The 25,646-nt window shown below is 52.7% G+C and overlaps 1 protein-coding gene across 1 annotated transcript in view; it reads left to right on the forward strand.

Moving 5' to 3' along the window:
• Positions 1-25,646, forward strand: part of LOC122708997 (phospholysine phosphohistidine inorganic pyrophosphate phosphatase) — a 120,373-nt gene that overhangs the window by 78,869 nt on the left and 15,858 nt on the right. The gene's annotated exons all lie outside the window — the stretch shown is intronic.

Below are 25,646 nucleotides of genomic sequence, written 5' to 3' on the forward strand. Positions count from 1 at the left end.
CCCCCAACAGCAGTAGTTAGGTGACTCCCGCCCGATACTCTCCATGTGGTCAGTGGAGGCCCCATGGGAAGCAGTTGTGAGGCATTCCTGTTCCTCCCAACCAGTGTGGAACTCCCCCTCTTCCCTGCCCTCCGACCAGCAGTGATCAGTGCCCCTCCCCCACCTCATTGTCAACAGAGACCGACTTGGGAACCTGGACTTGTGCCCCATCTGGCAGTAATGAAGCAGCTCTACCTTCTTCACCTGCAGGAGTCGTGTTCCCAAAGAAGTCAACTAAAAAAGAAGGTTTACCTGAGATCCAGAGTCTGGTACCCTACATGTCCACGTTGCAATACAAAATCACTTGTCTTACCCAGAACCAAGAAAATCTCAACTTGGATGAGAAAAGTCAATCGACAGACACCAGCAATGAGATGACACAGATGTTAGGATAAAGGTTGTTAAAACAGCTACTTTAAAAATGCTTCAGCAAGCATATTTGCAAACAAGTGACAAAGTAGAAGAGCTCAACAAAGATGTAAACAGGCTCAGCAAAGAAATAGAAGACATAAAAAAGAACCAACGAAAATTTTAGAACTGAAAACTACAGTAGCCAAAATTAAAAACTCATTGGATGGACTTGTTAGTTTCTGGGGGGTTGCTGGGGGTGGGGGACAGTGGAAACAGTCTGAGAACATGTAGATAGAGAAATAGAGGTAACCCAAAGAGAAGAGAGAAAAATAGATGGAAAAAAAGTGAACAGACATTTCACCAACTAGCAAATAAACTCAAAAAAGATGTTCAACATGACTAGTCATTAGGGAAATGCAAAAAACCACCATAGGCTATCACTACATACCTATCAGAATGGCTAAAATTAAAAATAATGACAACGGCTAATGCTGACGCGGATGCTGAGAGTCTGATCACTTAGACATGGCTGGTGGCAATATAAAATGGTGCAACCACTTGGGAAAATAGTTCAGCAATTTTTTAAACATCTAAACGTGTTACTATCAGAAATTTCCTGGCAGTCCAGTGGTTAGGACTCCATGCTTTCACTGCCAAGGGTGCAGATTCAGTCCCTAATTGGGGAACTAAGATCCTGCAAGCTGCACAGCATGGCCAAAAATAAATAAATAGGCATGCAGCTGTCATATGATTTGGCAATGGCACTCCTGGGCATTTATCACAGAGAAGTGAAAACAGATATTCATACAAAAACCTGTCCATGAATGTTCATAGCAGTTTTTCTCCAAGCCCCAAACTAGAAACAACTCAGATGCTCATCAGCAGTTGAATAGTTTAACTACATATCCATTGCATAGAATACTACTTAGCAAGGAAAAGAAACTGTTAATGCAGTGAATAATCCTATCCCGGAAGATTCTGTGCTATCTCATCCCTTGTATATAACATTATTAAAATAGTTGGCCAGGTTCCTCTGTCCATGGGATTTTCCTGGCCAGAATACTGGAGTGGGTTGCCACTCCCTCCTCCAGGAGATTGTCCTGACCCGCGTCTCTTGCATCTCCTGCATTGGCAGGCAGATTCTTTACCACTAGCACCACTTGGGAAGCCCCAATAAGTTTATAGTGATGTAAAACAGATTAGTGGTTGGCAGGGATTAAGACGTGTGTTGGGTAGGAGGGAGGTGGGTGTGGTTATAAAGGGCAACATGAGGGATTCTGATGGTCATGGAAATCCTCTGTGTTTTGACTGTAAGAATGTCAATATTTTGGTTTTGATATTACCCTATAGTTTTTGCAAGATGTTATTATTGGGAAAAACCACATGGGAATCTATAGTTATCTCAGAATAAAAGGTTTACTGCTAAAACAACGAAATGGTGTGTGGGGGGGAACCCCTCTGTATGTAGCAACCCGGAAAAATGCCTATGATGTAATCTGAAGTGATAGGAGCTGATGACGAAATTTTCTTGTTTCAGAGTAGTGACAGTTCTGGAGTAGGCATGCTTGTTGGGGGAACGAGACTGGAAGGCCACGTCCCCAGATACTCACAGAGGTTGAGTTAGAGAATTGAGATCAACCTCTTATCTCCCTGTCTTCTGAACACCGGTCTCCTTTGGTCCTCCCGGGCTCCCTAATGGGAGACAGATGAGGAAGGGGGTGGTTGCAATGTGGGGTGCTGAGTCTGGGGTGGGTATGTGCATTCTGCTTGGAGTTATGGGTAATGTTTTCTTCTTATCTCTGAGTTCCAAACATGTGATATGGCTACATTAACTTTTTTTTTTCATTAACTTTTTATGATGGAAGAGGTTATATATTAAAAAAGGAAACCACGCGAGCAAAAGCAGAGCTTTCTCAGGGAGCTGGTGGCATGCACTGGGTTATGGAACAGCCATCTGACAGCAGCTCTGAGTTCTAGGGACGGGGGATGGGGGTTGAGGGGTCAGGGGGCGGGAGGGTGGGCTTTGCTCTGAGCCCTTCACTGCTCCGGCTTCCCCTGCACCTGCTTCATACAGGCGCATCCCAGAACCACACGGCTGCCAGTGGGCCTCGCGGACCAGACACACCTGTTCTCCCACAAAGCCATAAAGCCAGAAGGCAGTCTCCAGGCAGCAAGGGGAGCGGGGACTGTCCCAGGAGCCCACGTCTCGGTTCGGCGGTAATGTCCTCACTGAAACATGTCCCCTGCCCGGTTCTGTGATACTGTGACTTTATAGTAAGAAATGTATGTTTGGTCTTCATCTGTTTCTGGCACAGAGCTCCTTAGAACCTTTGGAATTTCCTAAGTGATAAGAGCGCCAGAAGTATCTCATATGCATGACAAACCCCTTTCAGCAGGCTGCTGAGTTTATGTTAATGAGGTGGCTTTTGGAAAGCCCCTGAGATGCGGCTAGTTGCCAGGGGAACCCACCCAGTGATTAGAAGGCTGGTACTTTCATTTCCCCCCAACACCCCAGCCAAGGGGAGAGGTGCTGGGGGCTGAGGTCAAGTCACCAACTGCCAATGACTTAGTCAGTCGTGGCTGTGTGATGAAGACGCCATAGAAACCCAGAAGGATGGGCTTCTGGAAGCTTCTGAACTGGTGAGCAGGTGGAGATGCTGGGAGAGTCCTACCTCGCTCTGTATCCTTTATGATTTCCTTTAAAATAAACTCACACATGCAGGTAAATGTTTCTCTGAGTTCTGAGAGCTGCTTTCTTAGCAAATGAATTGACCCAGAGGAGGGGATCTTGGGGACCTCCGATTAATACCTGGTAGATCAGAGGCACAGAGGTCCTTGGACCTTGGCCTCTGAAGTTGGATGGGGAACAGTCTGGGGTCCTGAGCCCTTGACGCTCTCTCCAGGTGGACAGTATGAGAACTGACTTGGGCTGTAGGACCGCCAGCTGGTGGGGGAGAATTTCTTGGTGCCGGAAGCTCCATGCCTTCTTCACACACTCTCTGCTCAGATGAGGGCTTCCTTGGTGGCTCAGATGGTGAAGCGTCTGTCTGCAGTGCAGGAGACCTGGGTTCGATCCCTGGGTTGGGAAGATCCCCTAGAGAAGGAAATGGAAGCCCACTCCAGTACTCTTGCCTGGAAAATCCCATGGATAGGGGAACCTGGTAGGCTGCAGTCCCTGGGGTCGCAGAGCCGGACACCACTGAGCGACTTCACTTTTTCACTTTTTGCTTAGATGTGCACAGACTGCGCCGTAGGTGACAGGCGGGGCCCCCCTGAGCTGCTCAAGGCTCCCCTGGACGAGCCGGCCCTTCCAGCAGCATCCCGTAGCACTGAGTGGCAAGTGTGAGGGAAGAGGGCATTTTTCCTCCCTTGGGGATAATTTTTGGTTGAGGCAGAGGGTTTTGTTGGTTTGTCCTTGGACCTCGGGCAGGAAGTAAGGTCTAGTCGCTGCCGCATCGTTTACTGAAGTCGGTGAAGAACACAGATGCCGCTGGCTCACAGTGCAGGTCACCGTCCCCGAGAAGTCACTCGTGGGTCTTTGCTGACGTGCCTTTAGATATGGGGTGATGGTTTCGTCTGGGGGGAGCAGGACCCATCGAGCTGGGTTTCCAGGTTTTGCACCTCTTTCTAGAAAGGGTAATATTTTAGAATCGAGAGCCACCCACTGAGTCTCCTTCTGACCCGGTGTCCTTAGGAGCAGCGTCGTGAGGGGGCCCAGTGCTCCGAGGTCTGACCCAGAAGTGAGGCAGCCTCTTGCCTTGCTTCCTGGGTGGCCATCTTCATCCAGGGACTTCAGGGTCTTTTCTGGTGTCCGTTCTTGGCACGTCTGGTTCTGTCAGGCAGGGAGGAAGCCCAGCTCCCACTGTCTCAGCGTGTGGCCACAGGCTGGGGGCATCTGGCCTTGCTCAAGGTCACTGGGCAGCAGCTGAAGAGGTTGGCAAACAGTGGAGACCGTGGCCGCCAGCTCCCTGCTCCAGCCCAGGGATCGGGTTACAGCGGGTCGGGCCGGTTTGGAAGACCACTGCTGCCCCTCTGCGTTTGTGCGTGGTGGAGAAAATTGGGCTTCTCGCCTTCAGAAACCTGACCAAGCGAAGGCATCAGGGGGCGAGAACCCCTGCTGTCCTCAGAGGGCCTCTAGGTGCTGGGCTCCGTGTGGCCTGCTCCGCCCCTGGCTTGTCTGCAGAGCCAGGCTTGGCCACTGTGCCCTGTTTGTTGTGGGCAGTCGCCACGCCACGCTCAGCAGAGGAGGCCCCCAGACAGGTGCTTCCCCAGCCCGCCTGGCCTGGGCGGGTGGGGGTGGCACCTTCTCCAGTGTCTCTTAGGGGCCCGATCCTGGACACAGGGCACTCGGCGTATCATATCCCCTCTGCCTGCCTGGGTGCCTTCCTGTTACCCGGAGTCTGGTTAGCATCACTGGGTCCTCAGGGACACCACTCTCGGAAGGGCTGTCCTTGCCCCACCGGGGACACTCTGCTGCTTGTCCCCTGGGGAGGGGCAGTAAGCTGAGAGACCTCGGGTACCGGCCACTGCCTCGGGGCCGCGTCCCTCCAGTTTTCCCCACATGGACACTAAGCGCTTTGGTGCAGGTGCCGAGTGTTAACTGTGCCTTAAGCCTTTGAAGTGCTGGCCCCCCGGGACCCAGCTTGTGCAAGTCAGTCGTGCACGACCTTCTCAGCCACAATCAGCCGTGTCGCGTCGGTAGCTTGAAGCGACCAGGGTGGACGTGTTGACGATCAGCAACAATATGAACCAGGATTTATCCCTTAACCCCAGTGCCTGGAGCCGGTTAACCAGCCCACCTCTATCTTCTGGGGTCCTCTGTGCAGAGTTCATGGGATCCCAGCAGAATCACAGCCAGGTCACCGTGAGGCTTTTGGGGTGGGTGTTGGGTGGGCAGCTGAGCTGTTCACCTCAGCCATGAATTCCGAGGGTCTGAGGGTCAGCAGTGGTGTCTGGGGACAGTTTGTTCATCTCGGCTCCCGAGCCCTTTCCAGTGGATTCTCCAGGCAGCCTCACTTTGCCCTGGAGCAGCGCCGACCTCGGCCACTGCTACCAGCCCTACTCCCGTTCTTAGAGTGAGGGCCCCCAGGCTACACTCGCTTATCCGGCAGACAAACTCCTGATAGGGGAGGGGGAGGGAAAAGGGGAGTTCCCTGGGACCCCCGGAAGCTCAGAGCCGGAGCTCCAGCCCTGGTCTCAGAGTCCCAGAGGGTGTGGACCCTGCGCCTCCACCCTCTGGACACCCAGCCCTTTGTCACAGCCTCTGCTGGGGCTAAATGGTCTTGGGTCTGTCCCCACAGTGGGCTGGGTCAGCTCTGTGTCCAGAGGCCTGGGCAGAGCAGGACATGATAAATGTTCCTTAAAGGAGAGCGCGCACATGCAGCAGGGAGTGAGCCCACGCTTGTGGGTGACCAGAGGCACCAGTGGGTTCAGATCCCAGCCCACCTGCTGTCCCCTCAGCCTTGGTCTCCACACTCGTGAATGGGCATAAATAATGGAATGGATAACACAAGTACTGCCTGGCTCCTCACACTGCTCTAATATGTAGTAACTAGTATTACTGTTCCTCATGAGAAGGTCCTTTATGGGCTCCTCCTTTAATATCCCCAGATGACCACGAAGCAGCACGCTGGCTGACCTAGGATGGTACTGTTGGTTGGTATCCCGGATCAGCCTCAGATGACCACTTGCCTTACCAGCTGTGGATTGTAACCTCCTGTGGTTGAAGGAGCGTCCTTCTCCTGGGTTATATGTCTCTGTGCACGCCCATGCACATGCATGCATAGATAACCATGCACACACATGCATGCACTCAGGCATTACATAGTCACACATGCACACCAGGACAAGCACACACATGCACTAAATGTGTGCATACTCATATACACCAGCACACACTTGTGTACACACACATGCTCACACACACAGCCACTCCCTATGATCAACTGTAACACGTGGTTTCTGTAGCTGTATAATGTGTTGAGTTGAGTTCAGTCGCTCATTCATGTCCGACTCTTTGTTACCCCATGGACTGCAGCATGCCAGGCCTCCCTGTCCATCACCAACTCCTGGAGTTTACTCAAACTCATGTCCCTCACGTTGGTATGCCATCCAATCATCTCATCCTCTACTGTCCCCTTCTCCTCCCGCCTTCAATCTTTTCCAGCATCAGGGTCTTTTCCAATGAGTCAGTTCTTCGAATCAGGTAGCCAAAGTATTGGAGTTTCAACTTCAGCATCAGTCTTTCCAGTGAATATTCAGGACTGATTGCCTTTAGGATAGACTGGTTGGATCTCCTTGCAGTCCAAGGGACTCTCAAGAGTCTTCTCCAACACCACAGTTCAAAAGCATCAATCCTTCGGTGCTCAGCTTTCCTTATAGTCCAACTCTCACATCCATACATGACTACTGGAAAAACCATAGCTTTAACTAAACGGACCTTTGTTGGCAAAGTAATGTCTCTGCTTTTTACTATGCTGTCTAGGTAATGCTCTGTGGTTCTTCCTTAAATTTCTTTAACTTCATTGAAAGTAACAAAAGGGCGTGTATCATAAGCACACAGCTTGATATATATTCACAGAGTGAAATATATCCAGTAAACACTGCCCGCTACCCAGGACAAGAATCAGGATGTTTCCAGGGCCCAGAAGCCCCCACGTGCCTTCTCCTGCCCCTCCCCCATCGCTGGGACGACCACCTTCCAGACTCCCGTGTCTTTGGTTTATGAGCTGGAGCCACGCAGTGCGTGCTCCCTTGTGTCCCAGCTTCTGCTCGGCACTGACTTTGTGAGATCCTCCCGTGACGGTTCGTGGGCTGAATCGCCCACTCACTGCCGGACAGTTTCTGCTGTTTTTTTCCATGACAGTGATGTGGGCACTGGGGGCTGTCAGGAGCGGGAATGGGGCACTGGTGCATCGCTACGTGTCCTGTGCGCCCGTGAGACCTATTTCTGCTGGGCATGTGCTTGGCCCCGGGAGCCCCACATCTGACTCTCTTCATGATCATCGGCAGGTGAGGGGGACACACCTGCCAGGTGAGAGTCAGGGTTTCCGGAGCACGTGGGGACCTGGAGCTCATGGCAGCCTGTGAACACGGCTGGAGCACGTATGTAACGTGTCTGAGAACTGAACTCCTTCTCACCACTGAATACCATTTCATCACGTGAATATACCATCTGTTATTTATCCATTCGTCAAATAATGGACACTGGGGTTGTTTCTACTTTTCAGCTATTGTGAATAGTTGCTGCTATGAAATTCCATGTGCAAGTTTTTGGTAGACGTGTATTTTCTGTTGTCTTGGATATAACCTACCTCACCCTGGGGTAGGTTATAGGTTATGAAATTTCTGGGTCAAATGATTGACCCCATGTCAGTTTGAGGAATAAGCAGCCACTTTTAAAGACTGAGTAAGCATATGTCAGGAAGAGATTAAGTGCATTCACTTTCATTCAAGAAACTTAATAAATAACATGGTAAACATGAACATTTAGATCCTTGGTGCAAACATCCCCCGAATGTCCCCACGTGCCAGGGAGGAAGACCCTGGAAGGTAGAGGGGCTATCGTGGTGTTGATGATAATACAGTCTAGCTCATCAGGGAGATTGAAGAGCTTATAATGGATGCAAGTGTTTTCATGGTTTTTCTGTTGAGTTCACTCCTTGAATCCGCTCTCATGGGGTGGGCGTTGGGGAGCCATCAGAGTGCTGGAGAGGCGAAGTCTTTGCCACGTGGGCTCGTGTGCTAGCAGGGGAGGGTGGGCGATGGAGCAGGTACCCGGGCAGGTCATATTCTACGGGAGAAGACCAGAGGGGCTGTGGACCACAAGCTGGGTGCCGGGCGCCAGGGGTGCAGCAGTAGAGAGGGTCAGAGGGGTCAGGGCTGCTGCTTTTATTCTGCCGGGTGGCCTGTTTCGGGGTATGCACAGAGGACCAGGGCTGACCTCAGGCTTGCAAGGGGTCGCTCTGGCTGCTGGGTTGAGAGATGACGGGGGAGGGGAGGGCAGAAGCAGCGAGACCCCTTCGGAGGCCCTTGCAGGAAGTCCACAGAGAGGTGGTGGTCAAGCGTACCCAGTAACAGACGCCCACTGTTAAGGAAATACTCTGTTCCAATAACATGGAAACACGTCCACTGGATGCTGCCTCATCGTTGTGCTCCGGGAAATAATTGTCCCTGTTGCAGTTGGACGTAGGTCCCCTGGGACTCTCTTATGTGTATATAAACACATACTCTTTTTTTTTAACTTTAATGGGATTATACCCTAAGTATGAAGTTCAGTCATCTTGTTTCCCCTTAATATGCCCTGTGTGTCTGCCCAGTGTGTGTGGAGCTTCCTTCTCTTTTGCAGCTGCCAGGCAAGTATGACACAGTCGTGCTGTTATATGCCTAATAATTCCCAGAGTCACGGACACTGCTGTTTCTGTGTTTTCACTGCTTTGAACAGTCTTGCCATGAAAGTTCTGGGTTGAAGGATGAGAGGGAGGATGTGTAGGAACCGGGGTGAGACGGGGATGGGAGGCAAGCCAAGCGGAGGGTGCGGGCAGAGATGCGGAGAGCAACCCCACCAGCCTGTCGTCTCCGAGAACGAAGGACGGATTCCCAGGTTTAGCCGGCTGAGGCCACGCTCTCCTCTCAGCCCTCAGCACTCAGTCATTACCAGGGCTCCTTCTCAGCCTGCTCTCTTTCCTGGTCTAAAGATGCTGCAGGCTGCAAGTGGCCTGACCGAAGCCACCCACTCTCCTCCGGTCTCCCTGCAGGTGACTGGCCCAGGCCTGTGGCCACAAACCCCGCCAGGGATGCTTCTTTAACCTCGGCCTATAGCCGACCCTCCCGAGCTCTGGCATCAGTAACCTTGTGACCTCTGCCCTTGCCCATCAGTAGACATCTCCAGCCTGGCAGGTTCCAAACAGAGAGCCCTTTGGAAGTTTAAGCAAGAACAGATATTTACATAGCCTTAAACTACCCCTCTCTCAATATTTAACAGTTATAGAAGGAAAAATGGGGACTTTACAGTGGACCCGGAATACTCACCTTAGCTAAGTCATCAGGGCGGTCACCTGCAGTGAGACATCTGAGAATGGGATCACAGCCCTGGGCGCCCTTCCCCGTAAACATGGGGAAACTCAGACGTACCACAGGGAGGAGGGAGCTGAAAGCAAAGACGAACAGACCCCATGCACAAATGTTCACAGCGCTGTTCTTCACAGTAGCAGAAAGGCGGAAACAACCCAGATGTCCCCCAGCCGGTGAATGGAGACATGAAATGTGGTCTTTTCTTTATGATGGAATATTATTCAGCTGCAGAAAGGAATGCATTCCTGACACATGTTACAACGTAGATGGACCCTGAAGAGTACGCTCAGTGAAATAAGCAGACACAAAAGGACGACTTATTGTATGTTTCCGCTTGTGTGAAATATCCAGAAGAGGCAAATTCATAGAGACAGGAAGTCAAATAATGGTTGCCAGGGGCTGAGTTACTGCTTACGGGGGACAGAGTACCTGTTTGGGGTGTTTTCTGTTTCTGGTTTTAAACCTGCTGGAGCTTGATAGTGATCACGGTTGCACCGCTCTGTGAATGTCATGAATGCCACTGGATTGTGCCGTTGAAAATGGTTACGGTAGCAAGTTCTGTGTTCTATATGTTTTACCGCAATTTAAAAAAATCAGTTATGCAGTACACCAAAACCCATTGATTTCTGTACTTTCAATAAGTGAATGATATGGTGTGAATTGTATTTCAATATATGTGTCCTCAGCTGCTCAGTCGTGTCTGACTCTTTGCGACCCCCATGGACTGTAGCCCGCCAGGCTCCTCTGCCCATGGGATTCTCCAGGCAAGAATACTGGAGTGGGTTGCCATTTCCTTCTTCAGGGGATCTTCCAGATCGAGGGATCAAACCCGTGTCTCCTGCGTCTCCTGCATTGGCAGGCGGACTCTACCCCTGGGCCACCTGGGAGGCCTGTTAAAAAATAAAGTGAGTGACATGCTACGAAATGGTCTCAGTTCTCCCGGGGACCTGCCACGTGGGCCCCTCCCTTCCCCTGCTCAGATGACATGTGTTAGTCTGCTCAGGCCTCAGAGACTGGGGCGCTTACACAACAGACATGTGTCTTCTCGTACTTCTGGAGGCTGGGAGGCCAAGGTTAAGGCGTTGGCCTCTGTGGGAAAAATGATGAAGAAGGTGCTGGCTCTCGCGTCCATCTTTGCCCTGCATCCCTGGTCCGCTTTGTCCACTCTTCTCCCTGCACCAGCTTCCCCCAGACCCGCTGCCAGCATGTCAACTGCTTGGTGTGTGTGCGTGCGGGGGGTGGTGGGCAGGGACAGGGACCGGGCTTCTTCGTCGATCTCCAAAACCATCATGTGCGTGGATGAGGGAGTACAGTTCTCCCAGAAGGAGTAAGTGTTCCATCCTGTTGATGCCTTGGGCGTGTGAACAGGAGCTGTGACCCATCTGGATGGCAGGGCCCTGGGCAGAACCAGGACTCCAGGCGACCTTCCGGCCCGCGGACAGGCTCGCAGCCCTTGGGTGTCTGCTGCAGCACTCAGCCGTCAGTGGCTGGTAAAGCAGAGGTCTGAGCCAAAGGAAAATGTCAGCTGCCCGTCACTGCACTTTGTCTGCAGGGCTCAGTCCTGGTTTTCTCAATCGCTTTGTTCTCCGGACACCCGGGGTTTTGATTATGAGCTGCTGAGGATGACTTCATGTGGAGATTTTATCGCCTAATAGAGTGCACATATATTTTAGAAAAACAAACCTTGCGGGACAAAAGTAAAAGGTAAAAATACAGCTTTCCCAGAAATATGTTTAAAGAAAAAAAAAAACGTTAAGAACCCAGCAGGACGTAAAGTGCTAGTTTGAAGTGTGAGGCATCCAGGGGATGCTTGGGCCGAGGTGGTGGGCCGACCCTCTCCACAGCCTGCCCCCAGGCCTGCCAGGAACGTGGGCACAGGGTTCTCCCAGACCCCCCTGCACAGGCACACGCAAACCCTCTTCCTCCCCGAGCGAGCAGGGCTGGAGGACCGGGGAGAGCCTCTCCAGGGCAGGGCGCCAGTGCAAGGCCTGTCCTAGACGATGCACCTTGGTTAGTGTCTGTGCTGTCCAGGGGGAGCCCTGCCGCCCACCCTCCTTGCACAGCCGACGATCCCCCAGGCCCTGCCTCCCACCCGCACCCCGTCTGGCCTGTGCCCCAGGTGAGCTGCTGAATGCCAGGCCAAGTCCATCTGCCAGCATCCAGGTGACTGCTTGTCATCCTGAGCCCTCAGGTGCGTGTCTGTCCGCCCAGCAGCCTCTAAAGGAGACAGCGCAGGTGCTGTTCTTTGCGTTGTCACGACTGGGAAATGGAATAAGAATAACGGTGCCCCTTGCTTGCTTACTGTCGGTAGGCCTGATGCTGACTCTTTATTGCTCCCAGGAAGTTGGTAGCATTATCACCCCCCGTTGTCACGTACAGCGGGGGGACAAGGCCCAGAGAGGTGCCAGTCTGTCCGGTGTGGTTGACAGGAGATGAACCCAAGTAGGGCTGGCTGCCCTGGCCCTCAGGGTGGGAGTGGACACCCCGAGGCCCAAGGCCAGGGTGGGTCACCAGGCTCTAGTCAGCCAGAGACGGCTGGCCCCAGCACCCCCAGCCTCCTGTGCCTGGGAGGGGGTGCTCCCACACAGCCAACCCACATGGCCTCGTCCTCCAGCTAACCTTGTCTCCAGAGCAAGGCGTGCCCTGGAATGAGCCCACCGGAAATTTTATTGATCCAAAGAAAGAAACTTAATTAGGTTCATAAACTGTCACTCTTGACACTCCCCAGAGGCCCTCCTCCAGTTTCCAGGGCCCCAGGGAGCCCAAGGCCTTGAGGTAGGCCTGTGCCCTCCCCTCTTCAGGCGATGCCAGGTGGCCTTCAAACCCTGCCTGGCCCTGCCTTGCCCACCGTGAAACCTGGTGCTGGGTTGCCTCTCCCTCCCTCCCTCCTGGTGAGGCTGTGATGGGCTCCGCTCCACCTCATACATGTGTACACACATGCCCACAAACACACATGTGCACACCAACACCCATGCCTCCACACACATGCACACAGGTGCCCACATACAGGCACACACATGCACACACCCACAAACAGGTACACACCCAGCAATGCACACATGCCCACATGCCTCCACACACACGTACAGACATGCCCATACATATTCACATGCATGCACCTGCACATATGCCCACATGCCTCCACACACATGCACACAGGTGCCCCACATACAGGCACACACATGCACATACCCACACATGTACACACCCTGCAATGCACACATGCCCACACACCTCCATACACATGCACACACATGCCCCCCCACACTCATACACCTGCACACATGTCCACACACACGTATGTGCCCCCACACATGCACGCTTACCCACACACATGTACTCGCCCTCACTCCTGTCCGTCTTCTCAGCCGTCACGCTCCCTCTCTCATGGCCTCAGGCTGTGAGTAGCTACTCCAGCTCCCGTGATCACCCGTTCGTGTGTGTCTTCCTTACCCCCCACCCAGGCATGAGCTCCGGAGATGAGGCCGTGCTGTCACAGTCCCCGGGCCCCCCAGCTCCTGTCCAGCCGGGGAAGTGGCAATGCCCCAGGAGTCAGTGGACCAGGCCACTTGTCTCTGCCCCGGCGCTGTTGCTGAACGGAGCCTGTCCTGGGTGCCCGTGTGGGGGCAGCTGAGGGGCCTGGAGGCTTTACTCCAGCGGCCCTTGCCTGGCCCCCCGGCCCCTGGCCTCCGGGCAGGAGCTGATTGACAGACACACCAAGCCACTCTACCTCCCACGGCCTTGTGTCCAGGAAAATTGCTCTTCCAGGCCCCCCTAGACGGCCACCCCCAGGAACCCTCCACAGACCCGTCCCTGTCGCCTCTGCCCTGGTTCCTGGGGCACATCTCCATGTGGGGCTGCTGGCTTCAGGGGACCAAGGGCCTCACCCGCATCCTGCCAGGCCCTCTCCCAACGGGCGAGCCGAAGGCATGGCCTGGGGTCCCGGGGGGCTGAGGAGTTGGCAGGATGGTGTCAAACCCCCACCTGGTGCGGTGAGGAGGGAACGTGATCAGGAAGGACATTCGTGTGTCCTACTTGTGAACTGTGTCCGGGTGCCGAGGGGGCACAGGCCCCGGGGGACCCAGACACGGCCGCTGGTCACGGGCAGCTCACACCCGGCTGTGTCTGAATGTGCACGTCTGAGCAGCGCCTAGAGAGCTGGGCCCCTGCCCGCCGCCCCAGCACCCCCGCCACCCCCGCCGCCTGGGCAGCCTGGCCGCCAGGGCCACCCACTCCTGGCTCACACACTTAGGTTTTGGCCTTTGGAAAAAGGAGTTCTTTGCATCACTTATTTTTGGTCCCACCCATGTCTGGCTGCTCTGAGGCCCCAATAGGGGCCAGAGGGATTTCTAGGAAAGGGGATCATGTGGAAAAGGAGCCATGGGCAAGTCATCTGGGCCAAGCTGGACCACTTTAGGCTAACGCGCTGACGTCCCCAGCACGTCTCCCCAAGTGTCCCGACTGTCAGGCGGGTCTCCCCTGGGGGCCCCAGGTCAGGAGACAGGCACGGTGACTGGCAGAGGAGGCGGGGTAGCCTGCATCCCCTAACCCAGGCTGGACCACAGAACCCTTCTTTCCAGGGGCATCTCTCACACCGGGGTGTGGGGTGCCCTCTGCCTTCCCGCGCTAGGCAGCCCACCGCCACCGCGGAGCTGGCGAGAGTGATCCCCTCCACCTCCCGATGGAAAGAATCAGCCAGTGGAAAGCTACAAGAACCCCCAGCACCGAGCTCCTTCCAGTTCCCCTCAACTGTATTCACGCAGCATGGCACCGGCGGGGAAAATCGCACATAGGACCTATTTACTTAGAGGCCCGGCCAGCCTCTGGAAGTGAGCGTTGCAGAGTTGGCCAGGAAAGAGGCTGGAGTTACGTGGGAGCCTTTCAATGTATGGCTGTCCCACAATTCGTATTCCAGGCTCCTGTTGATGGACGTGTAGATGGTTTCCAGTGTTTTTCACGATTATAAATCACGCTGTGGTGAGCCGTGTTGGCGCACCTCCTGTAGAAATGGGCTAGGCTTTCTTCAGAACAGTCTTCCCCCCTCTGCGCTTGCCGGGTAGTAAGCATCGCCTTGGAGAGCTCGTTAAATATACATATTACCAGGTCTATCCCTTGGCAGGTCTGAGTTTTTAAGGTCCAGGAGTCTTTTCTTTCTTTCAGCCGGACTTCAGTGATTCCTGTTATCAGGGCAGTTTAGTCCCAAGGCAGAACTGACTCAGTGAACACGGGTCACAGTGTACTAATTAGCTATACCGATCACCCCAAAAGGGACATGCCCAATTCTGTGCCCTCCAGCAGTGGAAAAGAACCCCATTTCTCAACGTTCTTGCCAATTCTCCATACTGTGAGGTTCTGTTTTGTTTTTTTTAGAAAAACTTTTCCAACTCTGAAGAGGGTGTAATAATATCTTAAATTAATGTAGTTTGCATTCCCTGTCCGTTTGGTGTGGTTGAGCACGTTTTCGGTGTCTAATGACCATTCAGGTTCCCTTTCTGTGAATTACCCATTCATGTCCTTTTTGTGCTTCGCCGTGGAATGCTTTTTTAAAATCATCCTGTAATCATCTTTCACGCATTCTGCTCCTTTGTCCGTTATCTGTACTGCAAACACTTATGTCTACTTTATTCTGTCTTTTCACCTTGCTTATGGTGTTTTGTTGAGCAAGTATTAAATGGAATTATAATCGGATTTCTTAATCGGATCCATTTTCATTTTGTTATGGTCTGTGCGTTTTGTATCTTGTGTAAGACATCCTCCCATTCCCAGTCAGAACACCGGATTTCTGTATTTTTCTCCAGAGGTTTTAAAGTTTTGTTTTGCACGTTCAGATTCTAAATATGCTTGAATTGGCCGTGTATGCAGTGTGAGGCAGGAGATTTCGCTTTATTTTCTATGTGGACAGCCAGCTGTTCCAGAACCTTCTTTTAATAGCCCACCCTTTCCCCAGTGACCTGTAATGCCACTTCTGTCCTGTGTCAGCTTTCTGTATTTGCTTTCATCATTCTCTTTGAACGTGTTTTTTGGTGGTGGTGTGGTGTTTTCTTTCTTTTTTTTTTTTTTTTTTTTTTTTGTGTGTGTGTTTTCTTTCTTTCAGGCTTAATCACACGGCTTGTGGGATATAGAACCTGCACTGTTCGGCGCTGAAAGTGCAGAGTCTCAACCTCTGGACCCCCAAGGAGGGCTTTTCAAAAACAACTCTACTGAGAGACTTCCCTGATGGTCCAGTGGTTAAGACTCCAAGCTTCCACTGCAGGGGGCACGGGGTTCGATACCTGGCCGGGAAACTAAGATCCCACAAGTTGTGTGCTGTGGCTAAAAAAAATTGTAAAAATAAACATAAAAACAGCTATATTGAGATATAATCCACAGCCATGCAATTCACCCATTTAAGTGTATAATTCAGTGATGTTAGTGTAGTCACATACCAGCATCATCAGTCAATTTGAGAGCATTTGCGTATTCTCTGAAAGAGACCACATACCACCCTTGCCATCGGCTGTGTGCGTGCTCAGTCGCTCAGCCGTGTCCACCTCTTGGTGACTCCATGGACAGCCAGTCTCCCCTGTCCATGGGATTCTCCAGGCAAGAATCCTGGAGTGGGTAGCCATTTCTTTCTCCAGGGGGTCTTCCTGACCCAGGGATCAAACCCACGTCTCCTGCATTGGTCAGCAGATTCTTTATCACCAAGCTACCTCCTCCCATCTTCCCAGCCCTTAGCAGCCCCTAACCTACTTTCTCTATATATAGATTTCCCTATTCTGGAAATATGTGAATGAAACCATATAATATGTGCTCTTTTTTGACTGGCTTTTTTTTTTTTTTTTTTTTCACTTTTTTCACCTAGGTGTAGAATTGCTGGGTCCTATGGTAACTAGTTTTAATCACCTGAGCAACTGCCAGACTTTTTTCCAAAGCAGCTGCCCCATTTTACATTCTCACCAGCATCATGTGAGCATTGGTTACTTCAACACCCCTGCCTACACTTGTTATTCTCAACTTTTAGACTCTGGCCATCTTGGTGGGTGGTAAAGTGGTACCATCATTGTTTTCATTTGCAGTTCCTTTATGACTGATGATGTCAGGCATCTCATCGTGTACTTATTGACCATTCATATATCTTCCTTGGAAGAATATCTGTCATCTCTGTTGCTCATATTTAAATTGGATTGTCCTTCCATCAGGCTTCCCTGGTAACTCAGTTGGTAAAAAATCCGCCTGCAATGCAGGAGACCCCAGCTTGATTCCTGGGTCAGGAAGATCCCCTGGAGAAGGGATAAGGCTACCCACTCCAGTATTCTTGGGCTTCCCTTGTGGCTCAGCTGGTAAAGAATCTGCCTGCAATGTGGGATATTCTAGAGTATAGGCCCTTATCAAATAGATGATTTGCAAATATTTTCTCTCATTTTCTGGGTTGTCTCTGCATTTACTTGATGATGTCCTTTGAAGCACAAAAGTTTTTAATTTTGATGAAGTCTAAAGTCTATTTTTTCTTCTGCTGCTCCTGCGTTTTGGGTCATATCTAAGAATCCTTTGGCAAATCTGACGCCGTGAGGATGTACCCTTGTGCTTTATTCTAGAAGTTATTTTATTTGTAGCTCTTATTTAGATCTTTGAGCCATTTTGAGTTCATTTTTGCCTGTGATGTGAGGTAAGGATACAACTTGATTCTTTTGCATGTGGCTATCCAGTCGTCCCAGCACTATTTGTTGAAAAGATTATTCTTTCCTCTTTAAAAGATCTTGGCACCCTGTTGAAAATCAGTTAACCTTCACACACAGTTTTATTTCCGGACTCTCAGTTCTATTCCATTGAGCTGTGTGTCCGTTCTTGTACCACGCTGACTTTTACGGTTGCCTTGTGGTACATTTTGAGAAAGGGAAGTGTGAATCCTACTTTGTTCTCTTTTTCAAGATTGTTTTTGGCTATTAGAGGTCCTTTGCAATTCTGTATGAATTTTAGAATCAACTCATCAGTTTCTCCAAAGAAGTCAACTGGGATCTGACAGGGATTGCATTGAGCCTGTAGTTCTGGGGACTTCACCATTTTAACCATGTTAAGTCTTCCATTCCATGAACATGGGATACTTTTCCATTAATGTATAACTTTAATTTCTTTAACAATATTTTGTAGCTTTCAGAGTGTAAGTTTTGCATTTGTTGTTACATTTACTCCAAAGTATTTTATTCTTTTTGACACTATTGTAACTGAAATTGCATTCTGGTTAGATGTGTGTTTTTTTAAACACTCACTTATTTATTTGGCTGCGTAGGTCTTAGTTTCTGTGTGTAGGAGCCTCACTTCGGCTCTCTGGCTCTCCAGTTGTGGCTCACAGGCATAGCTGCCCCGGGGCATGTGAGATCATAGTTCCTTGATCAGGGATCAAACCCTCGTCCCCTGCATTGCAAGGCAGATTCTTAACCAGTGGATCACCAGAGAAGTCCCTCGCTGTGTTATTCAGCAAGCATTTTAGAGTGAATTTTTCTTAAGTGGAAGGCTAACAAACTGAAGGTCCCAGGTAGTGAAGCAGGAGAGTCCTAAAGCACTCTCCCATCCCCTCGCCTAGCCTCGCAGCTGCTCCACATGTTGTGGATGGGTCTCTGTCTTGTCTCCTTTCTGTCTAAATGAGATGCAGAAGGTGGTGGGTGAGGGGTTGGGAGCCACTGAGCTTAATCAGTCCTCCCTCTAGAGGTGGGGCGGATGGGAGAGAAAGGCCTGAAATGTTCCTTCAGTGTTCCATCTGTCCTGGCAGGGGAGCAGAGGGTCAAGGGAGATCGCCCTCACCCTCCCAACCTGACCCAGTGTGGACGGTGGTCAGTCACAAGTGTGGATGAGACAGGCGCCTGCCTTGGAGGCTCCCCCAGGTTTGTGAGGAAGAGAAACACGATCTCAACTCAGAATGGAAAGTCTGTCTTAGGGACACCGCTTTGCCGAGCGCTGAGTTTGCCTGGGCTTCTCTGGTGGCTGAGGTGGTAAAGAATCTGCCTGAAATGCAGGAGACCCCAGTTCAATCCCTGGGTCAGGAAGATCCCCTGGAGAAGGGAATGGCTACCCACTCCAGTACTCTTGGGCTTCCGTTGTGGCTCAGCTGGTAAAGAATCTGCCTGCAATGTGGGAGACCTGGGTTCGACCCCTGGCTTGGGAAGATCCTCTGGAGAAGGGAAAGGCTACCCACTCCAGTATGCTTGCCTGGAAAATCCCATGGAGAGAGGAGCCTGGCAGGCTAGAGTCTATGGGGTCACACAGACTCGGACATGACTGACCGAGTAACACTTTCATTTTCATGCCGAGGGCTGAGTTTGCCTACTGAACGGCATATCCAGAAATGTCTGCAAAAGTCCGGGAAGGCTTCTTGGAGGAGGTGACGTTTGAGCTGAGTCTCAAAAAGGGCAGATTCTCTGGCAGGCAATGAGGATAAGGCTTTCTAGCAGAGGAAATGATCTGCACAGAGGCCCACAGATGGGAAAGAGGCCACAGCTCTCCTATGGCCCTCCACCTTGTTAATATAAAATTAAATGACTAAAAAATGTTACAAACTACAGGGTTTCTCATCTCAAAAAACCTTGCCTGGATTAATAGTCATGAAGTTTTACTATCATTATCTTGGTAATTGCCCTACTATGCAGGCTTAGTTATAGATGAGCATATAAATCATTATCTCATGGATTTGTTTTAAGCAATGAGGAATTTGGGGGATTAACAAGTTCAAGCTAGTTGCTTACATGTGACAACTAGCTCTTCCGTGGTGGGATCGAGCCCTGATTGGTAGTGCTTGCCACTTCCCATAGTGTAAATACTCCCATCACAGCTGATTTTGAGCCGCCGACATGATGTCACTGAACGTGGAGTTGGAAAGACACGTGCAGGTCCATACAGACCTGAGCAGCATACGGTTGTGTGCAACCCACTTAACTAATGTTCTCTTAAAGAAAATGCAGTCCCACGACTCCCTCTGGGGTGAGACTGCTGCCAGCAATGTAGACACCAGCTGGTTGCAGTCCCAGTGTTCCGGGTTGATGTAGCGTGGGAAAAAGGACTGACGGACGGACGGGTGGGTGGGGCTTACGCAGAGAGGAGACTGTGTGTGTAAACTCTGCACAGCACAGAGCAGCCAGCGGTGAGCGGAGCCGAGGGGTTCCGGGGGAGCAGTGGAGAAGGGAAGAGGAAAGGGCTAAGACACGCTGCCTAGCAGGAGACCGTGCAAGGCTCTGACTCCTGCACCATCCAGGTCTGGAAATACAGCCACATACCTTTGCCCCTGACCTCTGACCCTGGTCCCATCCAGCGGCGCACCCAGGACACAGCCCTGGCTGGAGCTGCGTTGGGGCTGGCGTGCAGACTGCCTGTTCCCGCTGTCTCTCCTCGAGCCTGGGAGCAGAGGGCCCCGAAGTGGCCCCCTCGGGGCTTGGCGGCTTTATCGGGCACCCAGGCAGCCCCCGCCTTGTCCTTCCTTCCTGCGTGCGAGTCGGGGTGGGGAGGTAGGCCCAGAGTGTGTGGGAGCCGGGGCAGGGGCCAGGACCCCAGGCGGCAGGAGATGGACCCCCACAGAAAAGTGAGACTCCCCCAACTCAGCACGTCATGGCAGGGCGATCCCCCCCACCCTCCCGGGACACCCTGACCTGTCATTCTGGCCCAAACCATCTTCTTTCTCTCACACCCGCTCTGGTAATTTCATATCTGCTCCCGATTCTATCTGAGTATCTGTGTCCCCCTTACTGACCAGTCTGTTCTCCATCCCTTGCTTCAAGCCTGATGCCAGGTGACCCTGACATGTCACAGCCAGCGCCCTGGTCGTGCCCGCTGCCCCAATGCCTGAGATATCCCCCCAGCCCCACTGGGTCCTGCTCTGCCCCTTCCTCGGCCATCACCTCTGTCCCCCCACTCTGCTTCCAGGGCGTTTGCTCTAGCCATTTCTTCTCAAGTGGCCAGAACCCACCCTGAGTTTTAAAAAAAAAAAGAAAACCCCAGAGACGTTCCAGGGAGTGGTATTGACCTTGCACAGTCAAAGCCCTGCTGAGCACAGGTGTGGGGTGGGGACGGGGCCCTGGGCTCTGTAAGGATGGGCACCCCCGGCTCCCAGGCTGAGCACCAGCAAAGCCGCCCCACCCTGCCTTCAAGGGGAAGTTCTGCTCCCCACCCCGACTGCCCCACCCATCCCAGCAAGCCACACCCATAAGTGCTCTGTGGACGGGGCGCCGAAGGCTGAGAAAACACAGACCTTTGGACAGGCGTGTGTTGGGGTTCAGGGGCTCCGTGCGTTCCCAGCCCAGAGGAGTCAGGGGCCAGGAGTGTCAGCCAGGGCCTTGCCTCCAGGGTGACCACAGGCCCAGCCAGCCTGAAGCACTGCTCTCTAAAGCACAGCAAGCTAGGCTTTTTAATTTTTTAAAAAAAGAAGTTTTTATAAATATCTGCACAGAAACATCTGTATGGGTGGGTGCTTGCAGGACCCGCCACGGCAGCAGCTTGCAGGGGTTAAGCCTGCCTTCCAAGGGGGGAACATCCCGAGGCCTGCGGGAGTGGGGTCAGGAGACACCAGCTCCGCCTCACCCAGGGCCCGCCCCGCAGGTTGCCTTGGGCTGTGGGAGCCGAGGACGCAGGAGCAGAGGTTAGGGAAAACCAGACGCTCCCTCTCCGGAGCAGCCGTGTTGCCAGCATAGCGGTTATTTGTGAGACGGTGGAGCGGCCATAAATCAAGGCTTTCCCCAACAGCACAGCTAATGAGGGCTCTGAAATGATCCCAGGGCGCCCCTTCTGCAGAACCGTCGGAGAGAAACCGGGGCCACGCCTGCAAGGACCCAAGGCTTCTCCCGAACCTCGTGTAGACCTGTGCCAAACCTCCTTCCCGCGTGCCATGGGGTTTCCATACCGCTGCCGGGTGGTGTGCCCAGGAATTCTGTGCAGACATCACCGGGGCCGCTCCGTGCACGCGGGCACACAGGGAGGAGGGCTGTGTGGCCAGCACCTTCTCCTGAGAAAGGTGGCCCAGAGTCTAGAGACAGCGCCTCCTTGGTGGCGGCCACACTTGCTCAGAGCACACTTCTCAGGTCCTAATTTTTTTTTTTTTTTTCTGTTCCAAAAGCTGCCAGATGCTGGGTCCACCATTCTGGCTTCTCAGCTGCCTCCAAAGACAGAGGCCAATCAACAAAAATTAAAATTCAGCTTCAAAACTGGGACATGGGCTCAGCCACAGAGTCGCCATTCCACGGGCCTGGGCGGGTTGGCAGACGAGAGAAGGTGTAGGCAGTGGCCACACAGGCTCTGCACGACCCCTTTGTCCCAGGTCGGAGGAGCTGGACGGCTAAAGCACGTGAGAGGCCCTCCAGGGGAGGCCACAGTGCTGGGGGACTCACCCCGTGAACTTTAGTCGCCAGTTAGGGATTGGCCCCCGGAATTTTCATCCACTGGGACTTCCTTCCTGTGTTAATAGCACAGAACCATGCCTTTTCCTGTCCATCTGGACAGACCGTTGACACTCCCGCATCTGTGGGGTCAGCTCTATGGGGTTCCCCGCTGGGCAGCCTTGGTCCGCGGCTGCAGAACTGAGGTCAGTCTCTCTGTTCAGACCCAGGGGTCCCTGGTGCCGCAGCCCCTCTAATCTGCAGGCCCCCTGCGTGCACGGCCTCTCCAGCCCCTGGGCCCAGCTCGGAATGAGTTCATTATTCCCAGCCCCGACGTGCCGTGCTGGGCCGCCAGTTTCTCCAGGTTGGCGGTGCTCAGAAGCTGGCCACTGCCAAGTCCAGTTGTTTGACTTAATGTTTCAAAGCCAAGTCCTTTCAAGAAAGCTCTCTCCGTCCCAGCCCTCCTCCCTTAGAAAAATAGATGTGCAGTTGACTGGCTTTGCAAGTTGTTAAGCTTCATCCTTTCCAAAGAATAGCACCAACAGCTCATTTGTTCATGTGCTTCCCCTTCTCTCCGTCTTCCTCTGTCCCAATGTCCCTCTCCTTCCAAATGCACATGAAATGGAGCCGGCAGAGTATGGACCCCGAGCGTTTCGGGGATGGGCGCTACAGATCAAGCGCTGGCTGTGGGCTGTGCAAAGGAAAGAGCCCCGGGCCGCCAGGGAACGGAGGTGCCCATGGGTGGCCAGGGCCTAATTAATAACCCATCTGCATATTTATACACCCACTGCTTCCCCTCAGCGGGAGGGGCGGTGCCATGCAGGCCTGAAGGACACACACAGGCAGGGGGGTGTCTTTCTTGTGCTCTGAAGGCGCCATCAGAGCCAAGGGAACTTTTCCTGGCCCAGAATCCTGAGTCAAGTTGTGATGTGGACTTTGGCAACGGCGAGCACATCCAGGCCTTCCCTGAGACAGCTACTCTGTGCTTGGGGTCAGTGGCTCCCTCCCTCTCGCCACCGTGCTGGGAGCTGTAGGAGGACGGGGTGGCATCCGCCTCCTCTGCGCAGGGCTCCCCCACGTCTGCACGGGGTGGGGTCTGTCCCCTGAGAGGCACCCGTGACTCGCCTGGAAAGGGGGACAGTGTGGTCCGCGGCCACTTACCTGCTGCAGGGCCGAGGGGCTCACAGCCCCTTTCTTGTCTGTGGAACAGAGGCCGGGTCATAAGCCTGCACTCCTCAAGGGGCAGGATGGGCTTGTGGTGTTGGCTCTCCCCTGTCGGGGCCACGAAAGCGCCCTGGTATTTAGCACTGTCACCCACCTGGGCTTCCCCGGTGACTCAGCGGTAAAGAACCTGCCTGCAATGCAGGAGCCGCAGGAGATGCGGGTTCAATCCCCGGGTCAGGAAGATCCCCTGGGGGAAGGCACGGCAACCCTCTCCAGTATTCTTGCCTGGAGAATCCCATGGACAGAGGAGCCTGGTGGGCTACAGTCCATGGGATCGCAGAGTCGGACAGGACTGAAACGACTGAGCTCATTGCCTGCCTCTTTCCAGAAAATGGGATTCCTGTCCCGGATAGAAAAGATCCTGTCTGGACTTCCCTGGTGGTCCAGTGGTTAAGAATTCATCTGCCAATGCAGGGAACATAGGTTCAGTCCTTGGTCCAGGAAGATCCCACATGCTGTGGAGCAGCTAAGCCCGAGCACCGCCAACTATTGAGCCCTCGCGCCCTAGAGCTGGTGCTCCACAATAAGAGAAGCCACCGCAATGAGAAGCCCACACACCCCATCAAAGAATAGCCCCCACACGCTGCAACTAGAGAAAGCCCGTGTGCAGCCACAAAGACCCAGTGCAGCCAAAAATACATAATAAAAATGAATGAAAACTTTTTTTTTTTTTAAAGAAAAGATCTGGGCTTTCCTAAAGCCCAAATTCACTACTCTTTCATGATGTTTCCACCTGACCTGGGCGTGAGGCATTCCTGTCTCCACGCTGTCTGTGCGGGGAACACAGAAGCCCCTCAGAGAGGGTGTGGAGCTTGCAGAAACAGTCAAAGCGGCGTCGAGGTGGGTGTTGTGTTCAGCACTCTTCCGGGGCCCTGGGCTTGTGAGTAAAGGAGAGGTGGGGCAGGAAGGATGGCCTACCTGTCAGCAGGCATCCTGTTAGCGTCCTGGCGGGCGAGTGTCCATGTGGGGCATCGGCTTACTGGGAGAAAAGCCTGGCGGGGGTGGGGGCGGTCCATGCAGAATTGTGGGAGGAGGTGAATTTGGCCACCACGGTTGGTAAGGGCCATTTAGGCCATCGCAGCACCAGAAGGATGGAGGTTCCTGATTGCTGAGCAAAGCTGGGGTGGGGGGGTCTCATTCACAGGCCCAGGGCCTGCGGTGCAGGGTGGAGTCCATCCCAGCTACAGTGGGAAACAGCAGGAGGCAAGGCTCCTGAGGACCAGCTGCCTGATTGTCACCGTGCTACCCCGGGGACCTCCAGGAAGCAGAGGCGGAGCAGGTCGGGTCTAGGACAGAGTCTGGCGTGGAGATGGAAGCCCCGGTGTGAAACAGACCTGCCCCAGCCTCAGCCAGTGGCTGGCATTGTACTGCCGCCCTCGGTTTACAGGGGTGGAGCCTGAGCCAGCGTCTGTGGCAGGCGGCTCTTTCTTCCTGCTGGGCAGGTGGTCTGTGTGTGGCAGCAAGGACCACTGCAAGTGGTCCTCACTGCCCATTGACTTATCGGGGTATCAGACCAGCCAGCCTCTGCGCCTGCCCCAGGCCAGCAACGGGTCCTCTCTGGGGGTGGGGAGAAGGGTGGGGTTCAAGCATTAGCATCTATAGTTGACCTTGTCAAAGACCTGGCTCTTTGTTTCAGTGATTTTTCCCTATTGTTTTTCTGTGTTCAATCTCATTGTTTTCTGCTCTGATCTTTATTATTTCCTCACTCCGCTTGCCTTGGGTTTCTCTTGCTCTTCTTAAGGTGGAAGCTTAGATGGTGGATTTGAGGACTTTCCTCCCATGTAAGGATTCTAGAGCTAGAGATTTGCCTCTGGGTCCTGATTTAGCTGCACCCCGAAGCTCGGGTACCACCCATGATCGTCACTGTTCTAAAGTGCCCCAGGTGATTCTGATAAGCAGCTGGATCTGAGAACCTGCGTTCTTATCTCCTGTCCGAAGTCGATGTCGGGCCTCTAGAAAGGGGGCTGACAGTACCCTCAGGTTCTGAGGAAGAAGTCAGGCTTTTCCTGTTGAAGAATCTTGTTTTGGGACAAGGTAAGACCCCCTTCTTCCACCTGGTCACACAGTCAGTCCAGTCGTTCAGTCACTCAGTCATGTCCGACTCTTTGCAACTTCATGGACTGCAGCACGCCAGGCCTCCCTGTCCATCACCAACTCCCGGAGTCCACCCAAACCCATGTCCATCGAGTCGGTGATGCCATCCAACCATCTCATCCTCTGTCGTTCCCTTCTCCTCCTGTCCCTCAATCTTTCCCAGCATCAGGATCTTTTCCAATGAGTCAGCTCTCTGCATCAGGTGGCCAAAGTATTGGAGTTTCAGCTTCAACATCAGTCCTACCAATGAACATTCAGGACTGATTTCCTTTAGGATGGACTGGTTGGGTCTCCTTGCAGTCCAAGGGACTCTTAAGTCTTCTCCAACACCACAGTTCAAAAGCATCAGTTCCTCGGTGCTCAGCTTTCTTTATAGTCCAACTCTCACATCCATACATGACTACTGAGAAAACCATAGCCTTGACTAGATGGACCTTTGTTGGCAAAGTAATGTCTCTGCTTTTTAATATGCTGTCTAGGTTGGTCATAACTTGGTCACACAGTGGACAAGTTAATTCTTAAGTTTGTATG

Source organism: Cervus elaphus, chromosome 15 (genome assembly GCF_910594005.1).
Source record: "Cervus elaphus chromosome 15, mCerEla1.1, whole genome shotgun sequence".
NCBI lineage: Eukaryota > Metazoa > Chordata > Mammalia > Artiodactyla > Cervidae > Cervus > Cervus elaphus.